Below are 8145 nucleotides of genomic sequence, written 5' to 3' on the forward strand. Positions count from 1 at the left end.
TGGGCTCCAATACAAGAGGCCCGAGAGCTTAAGGGTTCTGCGCAGGATCTTACCTCTTCTCAGTATTTACTGCACGGAAATGGCGGATGTTCTTGCCGGTATCGCTCTCTGCTGGAGCCATCCACCTAGCTTGGGGGAGGCTACAGCTCCACTACTGGCACCGTGTTATATATATATATATATATATATATATATATATATATATATATATATATATATATATATAATTTCCGGGATACACGTATATATATTCCGGGATACACGTATATATATATATATATATATATATATATATATATATATATATATATATATATATATATATATATATATATATATATATATATATATATATATATATATATATATATATACGTGTATCCCGGAAATGACATCGTCAGACGTGATGCCCTGAATGAAATCAGCATTATTAATACAATATCAAGGCAATTTAATAACACACCACAATAACATATCATATTTTGTATAATAAATGTATGTAGTAATACAAAGATAATCCAGGTTACAATATATACAGTATATAGTATATACATATATATACACGTACATATGTGAAAAAGTTAGGGCAGTCACAATGCCTCCTGAGCCATGACACAACAAGAGATCATATGTTTTTATGGGGATGATGGATTGTTCAGTATCGGTCCTTCTTTATCAGGTAGAAAAAGTGAGGCCCTTCAGACAACCCCCCCCCTCAGCTTTGGTGAGGAAAGCAGGATGTCTTTCATCGAGTTCAGCAAAGGGATCAAAGCTAAAATGCTGTTCGGCTGAAACTGACCTCAATTTGCACTGCTGTTCACTCCGTCCCCCGCCAACAATCCTACAGGTCTCCGTGCGTGAATCCCCCACGCAGGCCCTCCCCCATCCCCACCACCAGCGGCGCCCATTAAGCGCCTCGTACGCTCTTTTCCTTCCTGTATTCCACAATCAGCAGAGGAAATCTCTTATTATCTCAAACCCATTAATCGTGTGCAGTCTCTCACCCCCCACATTAACACGAAGTGATCAAGTACGTATGACAGAACAGCACATTGATCATTCAGATGAGCAGATACGCGTTGTGGGCTAACTGTGTTTGTCGGTGAAATAACAATAGCATTAGAGTGAGCGGTACTTCAAAGCGCCGCCTGTGTTTAGCTTCCTCTCGGTCTTCTTCTGCACTGTTTTCACTGTAAACAGTTTCTCAGCTTCACCTCTGCACCCACACGCACGTATTTGTGTCAACACGTACAAACATACTTTGGACATACCACACTATATGCCAACTACGTCACTATTTTATGTTCAGTCAAAGAGGCATGCTTCTCTGGACCTTAGCGTATCCTGCAGTGCTTTGATTTTGAAATTGGAATAAAGGAAATGCTTCAATTTCTACCAGCCACGCGATGCTATTATCCATCCATCCATCTCAATCATGCTTGTCCTCATTATGGTCGCTTGTGAGCTCAACGTGAATTTGTTTGGAAACTGCTCTCATTTTGTCAATTCACTTGTCTTGCATTCACTTCACAGTTATTTAACCATTTTACACATTGAAATGAAGTGAAATTCAAAGTGTTGGTAATTGTTGGCTCCTTTCAGTATGGATTTTCAGAATAGGATACTCTGAACTCATTGACCGCCAAGGGCATATTTATTTGTGTTTTCACAGTCAAGCCATTCAATCCAGCAACCTAGCTATGTTTTTCAAATGTTTACAAACGTTAGGCTAAAAGAGGGTCTGGCAGTGAATGAGTTAATTGCCCCTAAAAGAGGAAGTCAAGTCAAAAATGCTGTCGGCAATAATGTTTATTGCTATTAGCAGAAAATGACATCACAGTCGCTCAGTGCTCATGTACCGACCACCAATCACCACTTTTCTGGGTTGGGTCATGTGACCTTTGCTAGCTGATCACTTTAGCACTGTGATGTCATTTTCAGTCAACAGCAGGTGGCAAAATGGCTGCCCCCTCAAATGAATCAAAACGGCTGCATTTGGCTGCCTAGCGCCATCTTTGGATGAGCGGGGCCGCATAGAACATTTTTCACTTGACTTCCCCTAAAAGGGAAATGGAAATAAATGTTGCAGCAGGAGCACATAGAGGACAAGGCACACAAAGACAAAATAACATGAGACACAGTTTAAAAACTAAAACCCAGACTCAATTTAAAACAACAAAATAAAAGGAAACATCCTAGTTGCCAACACATGGTCAGTCCCGAGCTCATCCCATAAATAGACGATCATGATCAGTTCTTGCAAAAAGTGCGACATGCAGATGTGCAAATGGTAACCAAGAACGTGAACTGTCAGTAACTCATTTGCATTCGGCATACATGAAAGCTGGATCCGTTCTTTTTGTCCGCCTTCCAGGAGCCCGAAACCGATGGCCCGAGGCCAAAAGCTCAAAGTCGTTTTGCAGTGGATGATTGGGACGATTGAAAATCATGGCATTGGCCTTACTCAGCGTCAAGACTTGAGCCTGCGGTGCCTTGGCTGTATTTGGCCTTAAGATGTGGGGAACAATTCAAAACATCTCCCGTGACTGCATGTTGCACTTGTTCCTTGCTCATTGTAGCGCGTCATTCTTGAGCTTAATTGCCAATCGCCGGGCATATAATCATTCACACTCACATGACACCTATGGACAATTTTGTGTCTTTGCATGTTTTTGAAATTCTGGCGGTCGATGGAGGACCTGGAGAAAAGGCACACAAGTGTCTCTCAAGACCATTTCTGGGAGCTCTTGAAGACTGTCGTTGGTTTTACATGATTATAAGATTTATGTGAAATATGTCTGCCCTTATCCTACCATCAGACACTTGAGATTTTGCAGTTTTACATCATCTGTTTACAAAGTTGAGAAATGTCACGTGTGAAAGATCACGTGTGGCTTTGAATGTCGATTGAGGCTTGTCGTGCTCAGTCAATGTGGCAGGCAAGCTCACAAATGACAATCTTGGGCGCCCCCTTCTGGCTTGTATGAATGTTGAAAGAAAGTCCTTCCAGCTGAGTAGACCAACGTTGAACTCGCAACAAATGTGCATAAGTTATGTGTGAGTTTTCATTGAGATTTGGGACATAAGGAACACGTATCAAATGTTTTCCATTTCAAAGTCACAAGACACAAGTTAAATGTTAAACGATCAAAGACAAATTGAGTGTAGAAAATGACATTGACAAGGCATGGACATTGGCAATTTCAAGGACTCACTTTTTTTTTTTGGTGGGAATAATTTGCTGCTCGCCTTGTGGATCTTTCAAAGACTTTTCCCAGAGTTTTTCTCCACAGTGAAGAGGGTCTGTTGCTCCTGATACACAGTAGCCTGTTGTCTGGCCTGGAGGGGGAAAGGAATGGCGGTGTTATGAGAGGCCATCCAACATGTTATCTTAACCTGGGTGGTAAAGGCCTCAACATATTTGGGAAAATGCCCCTTTCTATCCTTTCACATGGCGCCTTTTTCAGAGCTTCAGGGTTCGTCCATCTTGTCATAATACCGACGAGTATCAGTTCTCCAAAATTACACAGCTTGTATATTTATTAATTGACCAGCGAGATACGCAGCCCTGCACAATTTCACATTGATCTCTCCAGTTTTGCATTCCTGCTGCAATTCAGACACTGGAAATTATATGTGGTGTCTATTTTTTTCCCCCAAATATGAAAATACAAGCGTGCGTGTGCGTGAGTGTGTGTGTGTGTGTGCGTGTGTGTGTTTGTTTGTTTTTCCATGTTCATTTTTTTCAGTCCTTTTATTTTTTTCTTTCCCATTTTCATTATTGGTTTGATTGCTGTGGGTCTGCTGTGCTATGTCTCCGACCTGATCCTACCTAGGATTAAATGTAACAAATCATTTTTGACTGTAAGTAACACAAATGAATTGCAGGTAGCATGAGAAGCTGTCAACACAATAATGATTCATTATTACACCTATTCTATGTGTAGGCACATTCATGCTAGCATTCAAAGGCTACCTGGTCACTGTAGTGTCAAGTCCAACATTAAGTTTTATATTGTGGACTCGATGGCAGACTCCTATTCCTACTAAATGCTCCACTGTTGACCAGCAAGGTAGCTGTGTTTATTTTCTGCTGTGCAGATGGTTTACTTGATTTAGTCATTTGCTTTAAGCAGCAACATTGAATACAAATAACTTGAACAATCTTGCACTAATCGAAATAAACGCCGGCTTTTCATCAAAACTAAAATGGTTTGACAGGTTATAAACTGTTCATCAGTGGCGTTGGGGGTGGGTGGGCTACAAGTGACTTGGCACATGCAAAATATATATATATATATATATATATATATATATATATATATATATGTATATATATTTATATATATATATATATATATATATATATATATATATATATATATATATATATATATACATACTAATATGTATACACTGTATTATGTTTGTATATGCATATATGAAATAAATATAGAAATCAATAAAGTTATAATTATGTGTTTGACTTAGCAAGTGTGTGAAAGAGAGCTGGGAAGGCAACATGAGTTGCACAACGGGAAAGAAGAACCATAAAAGGACAAGCAAATCACCAATATATCCCTTAACTAATTTACCCGTGTTTACAGCTTCTCAAGCTAGCTGCAATTACTTTCTGTTGCTAGCAGCCCAAAAAATGATTTGTTACATTTCATCCTAGGTATAGGATCAGACCAGAGACTGTGCAGAGCCATTGAAGTTAACTGCATGGAATAGGAAAGTAGTTTTGTTGTTGTTCTTGTCATGCAACAGCTTTAATCTGAAATTGAATACCGTATTCACCCCTTCAAAATTCTACACACGGCACCCCCATGACAGTGTGTTCTCGTCTTTCCACAGAGGAATGCTGGAGCTCTGACAGAGTAACCGTCAGAGGCCATTCTCCTCGATCGTTTTTGAGATGGGCAGCCGGCTCAAGAAAGAGTCCAGGTGGTGGCAACCTTCAACGTGGCAGAAATGTTTCCAAATTCTCCCCCGGGTCTGTGCCTCAAATCATTCCTGTCTTGGAAGGCTCCAGACAATTCCTTTGACTTCATGCTAGCTTTGTGCACTGTCAACTGTGACCTTATGCTGTGTGCCTTTCCAAATCATGTCCAATCAATTGAATTTCCCACAGGTGTAGTCCAATTAGGTTGCTGAAAAATGTCAAGGATGATCAGAGGAAAGAGAATGCACCTTTGCTTGATTTTGAGCTTCACGGCAAAGGCTGTGGATAGTACATAGACTTAGCTTGTTTTTCTCTTAAAAAAAATAGGGTCAAATCAAATTCACAGCAATTCAACCAGCTGAGTCTCCAAATTTTCACAGAAAAATCAGTTTGCGAAAACTGTACAAGTTTGATGAAAGTAATGATTCAAAAAATAATATAAAAATGTCCGTTCAGACCAAAGCCAAATCCAGATTCGATGCAGCCACCTATAGTTATTGTGTTCTCCAAAAGCGGCCCCAAAGAGCGGAGACCTGCCCAGGTTATTGTACTGTCAACCCTCAGCATATGATCTCACCACAATGATCCTTGACATTGAGGGATTCATACTTGTTTGATGTCCGGTAGTCGAAATGCCCCGCGCAGGAAGGAAGTGCTCACCCACTGCTCGCCTGTTCCATCTTCAGGAGCTCGATGGGAGGGAGGGAGGATTTCAGTGCAATATTTACAGTGACCTTTTCCTCTGGCTGGCCAGGGGCCCATGGGAAAAAAAGTGGAGAAGACAAACAATGAACAATAGGCTTCAGGGATGAGCCGTGGTGCCAGCGCAGCATGTGCCATTACGGGATGTGCATGGCGGGGTCACAAAAAGGATCAAGGCACCGTCGCCGTCCTGCGACAGGCGCACACCTTGGACACCTGTTCAAAAAGTGCCTTCTATTCACACACTCGCCGTGCCTTCCCATTACTGCTGAGAAATGTCACAATTGTTTCAAGATGTTAGGAGAGACGTTTGAACGCGTGCGTGTGCTATGGGAAAATGTGTATAAAAAAATGTGGTGTGTTGAGGTATTTGACCATTACAAACCATTTTAAGTTTTGATAGCTACCACAGTGGTAAACCAGTGTGAAGAAAATACTTCTTCAGTGTGTGCATGCACTATTGAGACCGTGTAGATCACTCAGATGAATATCTGCCTGGAAATTTGCAAGATGCAATATACTGTAGCTCATGATCTGCTAGGCGTGGGGGTATGAGCTTTAGTTTGTATTTTTGTTTGCTGGAGCCCCTAAAATGACATCATGTCCCTCAAGGCGACATGCTGCTGCTGCAGCAAAAAAAAAAAAACATTACATATTCTCCACTGCAATATTTAACATGGGATTGCCGCCTTAACTCAATATGATTTAGTATCTCTGATTTCTCTTACAACTATTTATTGAGCAATACAGCGAGCAAAAAAAAAGAAAAAAAGGCTATAAAAGCTTGTGCCATATGGACTTTACCATGCGTTGCAATTTATAGCAATAATGTTTCTCAAAAAAATCCACCAGTTGCTGATAAGAACACTTAATTCATAAATATTACAAAATATATTCCTATATTACATATCATTTTATTTCTATTATTACAATGAAAACCTGATGTGCTCCAAACAATCAAGGGTGGATTGGGGATCAGCCCATAAAAGTAATCCACAAGTCTCCATAAATCTCTGATTTAAAAATGTAGTAAAAATATGTTGGCCGGTGTAATGAAAGCTCAGTATTTAAATATTTTGTTTCCCAAGATCAACATAACCTCCGAAACAAATAGCTGGGATGGAAATAGAAAAATCAATAGGATGTAAAATGCCAATATCCCTAACAAAGATTCACTTGCCGAAATACGTGACATGGTACGCTATCATTGTCGTTGATTGGTCAGACCTACACCACTGAGACGTGGTGTAGATCAAATCGTCAAGCTTCGTCGCTCAAAGTGGTTGTTTATGTAGACAAAGAGCATCTGAATAGCATCAACATCTGTACAAACTCCCCAGTTACAGTTGGAGCTCACAATTTTAAGATTAGCCCATCTAATTGGACAGCATGGCTGCCCAGGGGAGTGGGCCTTGCCTTATCGAAATTGGCTCTGCCCTGCACAATTTGGAGAGATAAATGTAATGGTATCGGTGTTCGAGTGTTCCTGGGTGGTCTCTGATGCATTTGCAATGATGCCGCGCATTTCCCAGAACATGTGGAAATACCTCAGTGATGCACCGTGAAAAGAGAATTGCTGAAAGAGGCAACGATCTCACTGAAGGGAGAAACAACAGTCGGTATGCTATTCAAAGCGCACCATTATTGTTATTGCCACATTCAATTTGTCATTCCTTTCAATTAAACACTGATTGAACAAAAGGACACATGATAATGCCACACTTTTCAAACCAGACACCTTTGCATTTTGACATCCCCATGTTCTCATACACTTATTCTGCTTGGGAATTGTTTATAGTCTCGTGTGTTGGGGGGGGATTTAAGGTTTTCAGATTTCATATTGTGCCCCAGCACGTTTTAAGTTTGAGAATGATTGATTTTCTATTTTATTCAAATTGTGACAGAAATAAACAAAAATGATGGTCAGGTTTGTTAAGACCAAGAATGTCTTGTTTTGCTAAACAACAACAACAACAACAACATCAACAACAACAACAATTGAATGTTTGCTTTCATGGAGGACGAAGGAAATCTGCATTCACATTTGAGAGGCAGAAGATATTAACTTTTCAAAAATAAAAAACAGTTCAAAACCCGTTCACTTTGTTCGGTGTTGTGTCTATGTTTACTCTTTGACATACATTTACCTCAACCAGAATTGGATCGTTTGGATACTTAGTAGTTAAACGTAGAGGAGCTGAATGTGAGCGAATGATCATTTGCTCATAAAAGTTGGCTTACTCTTGACCAGTTTGAAACTCTATACTTCACTTTATTGAGTACTTTTTATTCGATTGATTTCGGGTTACGTCGCGTCTAAAAGGAAGTCGTACCACGAGCATAAGAAAGTCAAACAAAAGTAAAATGTAAATGTGACCTTGGTTTTCGTTTTCCACAATATGCCCATCAGTCTTTGGCACATTCTTTCGACATTATTATTCGTCCCCAACCTTGCCTATATACGACTAGCAACTATATGTCACGCCTAGTTATTTTAA

General features: G+C 40.1%; 1 long non-coding RNA gene across 1 annotated transcript in view; it reads left to right on the plus strand.

Annotated features, from left to right (window-relative positions):
* The window catches only part of LOC147139334 (uncharacterized), a 29066-nt gene extending 23870 nt beyond the window's left edge, over positions 1-5196 (plus strand). Inside the window, exon 3 of the long non-coding RNA XR_015088991.1 lies at positions 4858-5196. This is a non-coding gene — a long non-coding RNA (uncharacterized LOC147139334). The remainder of the gene's footprint in view (positions 1-4857) is intronic.
* The last annotated feature ends 2949 nt before the right edge of the window (positions 5197-8145 follow it).

This window comes from Filicampus tigris, chromosome 12 (assembly GCF_054856515.1).
Source record: "Filicampus tigris isolate MCC_2025a chromosome 12, RoL_Ftig_1.0, whole genome shotgun sequence".
NCBI classification, from domain to species: domain Eukaryota; kingdom Metazoa; phylum Chordata; class Actinopteri; order Syngnathiformes; family Syngnathidae; genus Filicampus; species Filicampus tigris.